The sequence below is a fragment of the Hylobates moloch genome, unplaced genomic scaffold, assembly GCF_009828535.3.
Source record: "Hylobates moloch isolate HMO894 unplaced genomic scaffold, HMol_V3 SCAFFOLD_5, whole genome shotgun sequence".
Taxonomy (NCBI): Eukaryota; Metazoa; Chordata; class Mammalia; order Primates; family Hylobatidae; genus Hylobates; species Hylobates moloch.
In genome coordinates this window covers 12799231-12802909 of record NW_026652280.1, presented here as the reverse complement: position 1 = coordinate 12802909, position 3679 = coordinate 12799231, and the positions used below count along the sequence as shown (strand labels likewise).

Below are 3679 nucleotides of genomic sequence, written 5' to 3'. Positions count from 1 at the left end.
AAATTCTACAGTACAATGTTTTATCTTGCATATATAAAAGTAGGGTAATTTAAATACTCTGATACCAGAAGAAAGACCATAGAAAATTATACTTTTATTTAGGATCCATGTTTAATAAACTATAATAGAAAAAACTAAGTCTTTAGAAAAGACTAGATGCATACGTCAAATATAATTCTATAAAGATTCATTGTTTATATTTTTAGAAGACTGGTAAATGTGTATATATTACTTAAAAATATATGTAGGTACATTATTAAAGACATAAATCTTTAAAAACTTGATAATTTAATTAAATAGAAAAATAAAACACATACACATATGTCCTATATTAAGTTCAAAAACAAATAACATGTTGCAAATACATTCACAATATATAAGAGGGTTATAGTCTCAAAAATATAGCATTTATACAAATAAATGAAAATAATAAAATGCTCTATCCCACCAGAAAAAAAAAAATTGGCAAAGTTTATAGATAACTGATTCACAATATAAAAATACTACTAGCTGTTTTAATCATACAAAATTATTCAAAATCACATATAATTAAAGGACACAATATTAAAACCAGATAATTTTATCACTATCCACATTGTAAAATATTAATACTAGTTATTATCATTAGAAGTATGTCTACATATTATTAGAGAAGTTTAAATCAGTTTTCATTTGCAGGAACACTATGTTATAATATATATCAAATACTTAAAACTTGCACATCCTTGGGCTCAGTAACTAGATATTGGAACTTTTTACAAGAAAATAGTAAACATGTCTTCTCCTGGGAATATAACCCAAATACAATTTTATAGGATTCTACCTGAGGCTATCACTGGATACTCCTTGGTTTAGGGACTGGGACTTGAGTCTAGCAAGATGGATATCACGGGGAGAGTGGAACGATAGAATGCAGCGGATGCTCACAGTGAGAGGGAAAGGTTACAGTAAGCAGCAATGGAAATGAGCTACCTTAGCAACATACATGTGTCTTAAAAACACATTGTCAAGTGAAAAAAGAATGAGACATATAGCACAGTTTTCATAAATACAAAGTATATGCACACTCTCAAAACATTTTACTAAAATATGTACACATAAAAGGAAGTAGAGTAAACATATTTAGTGACTTTCTATAAAGGGAGTGGGAGTGGTGGAAGAAAAACTGGTGGGCCACAGGGACACTGGGAAATAATTATAGCCAAAGGGACCTTAATGGAGATTATGTGATAATGGGCAGAGGACTGAGATGTACAATTAACTCAAGGCTCTGCATCCGCTTTTTAAGAAAATATATGTAATAACTAGATATGACCAGACATGCATTTACAAAGATAAGATGGAAAACCTATTATGCATTGTATTGCAGAATACTGGATTGCACATGTTAAAATATGAACAGCAATATGTATTTTTAAGCATTAAAATAATGATGTAAGAAAGATTTACTGAAAAACATTATTAAAATAACCAGACAAAAGTCATATAATGTGGTCATTTTGGAAGCATATATATTAAAATTGTAATGATACAGAGAAGATTAGCATGGCCCCTGCACAAAGATGACACGCACGTTTGTGAAGTTTTCATATTTTTCAATATCGTGAAAATGGTCATAGTGCCCAAAGTAATTTATAGATGTAATGTTATTCCTATTAAACTACCATTTACATTCTTCACAAAAGTGAAAAAAAACTATTTTAAAATTCATATGGAACCAGTAAGAGTCCATATAGCCAAGACAATCCTAAGCAAAAAGAACAAAGTTGGAGGCATCACCCTACCATACTTCAAACTATATTATAAGGCTACAATAACAAAAACAGCATGATACTGGTACAAAAACAGACACACAGACAAACAGAACAGAATACAGAACTCAGAAATAAGATTGCACATCCACAATCATCTCATCTTCAACAAGCCTGACAAAAACAAGCAATGGGGAAATGGTTCCCTATTCAACAAATGGTGCTGGGATAACTGCCTATCTATTTGCAGAAAATTGAAACTGGACCCCCTCCTCACAACTTATACAAAAATTAACTCAAGATGGATTAAATACTTAAATGTAAAACCCCAAACTAAAAATCCTAGAATAAAATATAGGCAATACCATTCAGGACACAGGCATGGGCAAAGATTTCATGATGAAATCGTCAAAAGCAATTGCAAAAAAAGCAAAAATTAACAAATGGGATCTAATTAAACTAAAGAGCTTCTGCACAGCAAAATAAACAATCATCAGAGTGAGCAGGCAACCTACAGAGTGGGAGAAAATCTTTGAAATCTATCCATCTGACAAAGGTCAAATATCCAGAATCTACAAGGAACTCAAACAAATTTACAAGAAATAAACAAACAACCCCTTTAAAAAGTGGGTGAAAGACATGAACAGACATTTCTCAAAAGAAGACATTCATGCAACCAACAAACATATGAAAAAAGGTCAACATCACTGATCATTAGAGAAAAGCAAATCCAAATCACAATGGGATACCATCTCATGCCACTCAGAATGGCCTTTATTAAAAAGTCAAGAAACAACAGATGCTGGCAAGATTGTGGAGAAATAGGAACACTTTTACATTGTTGGTGGAAATGTAAATTAGTTCAACCATTGTGGAAGACAGTGTGACAATTTCTCAAAGAGCTAGAACCAGAAATACCATTTTACCCAGCAATCTCATTACTGGGTTTATACCCAAAGAAACATAAAGCATTCTATTACAAAGACACATGCACACGTATGTTCATTGCAGTACTAGTCACAATAGCAAGGACATAGAATTAACCCAAATGCCCATCAATGATAGACTGGTTAAGAAAATGTGGTACATATACACCATGGAATACTATGCAGCCATAAAAAGAAATGAGACCATGTTCTTTTCATAGACATGGATAAAGCTGGAAGCCATCATCCTCAGCAAACTAACACAGGAATAGAAAACCAAACACTATATGTTCTCACTTATAAGTGGGAGCTAAAGGATGGGATCACATGGATATGGGAAGGAGAACAACCCTCACTGTGGCTTGTTGTGGGGTGGAGTCAGGGGAGAAAGAGTATTAAAAAGGATGGCTAATGCACGCTGGGCTTAACACCTGGGTGATGGGTTGACAGGTGCAGTAAACCACTATGGCACACATTTGCCTATGTAACAAACCGGCACATCCTGCACATGTACCCCAGAACTAAAAATAATAATTTTTAAAAGTTCTAAAAGATAACATAATAAAATATTGCATAAAGCATGATGGCATTACTATAAAAATAAGAGATATAATGGCAATCTATATATCAGAGTTTCCAAAATATCCTACTATTTTCCTTTTGGGGTTTTGGGATTGTGGAAGTGCCCTATTTTCTACCATTGAATTATGGAAAGTTGAAACATTTCACACCACATGCTACTCAGAGATTTATCATGTTAATGAATTTTGTGACGAGAGGTAGTAAGCAAAATTTTCCTACTTAGAATAAAATATGTTTTTTGGTTTGTTTAATTTCCTCTGGTTTCTTATGGAATTAGCTTTTAGTATAAGATTTTTAAATACTGTTTATATTGAACAAAATGCTAAAAATATGATAAATTGATTTTTCTGTACTGTCTTCATTTAGCAAAAATATATACTTATTACCAAATTCCTAAAATATATTACAGAACAATTAAAT

The 3679-nt window shown here is 32.1% G+C and overlaps 1 non-coding gene across 1 annotated transcript; it reads left to right on the top strand.

Moving 5' to 3' along the window:
- The first annotated feature begins 1490 nt into the window (after positions 1–1490).
- On the top strand, positions 1491–1597 carry LOC116469958 (U6 spliceosomal RNA). The gene has a single exon (XR_004248408.1). It is a non-coding gene; the product is annotated as a U6 spliceosomal RNA (small nuclear RNA).
- The last annotated feature ends 2082 nt before the right edge of the window (positions 1598–3679 follow it).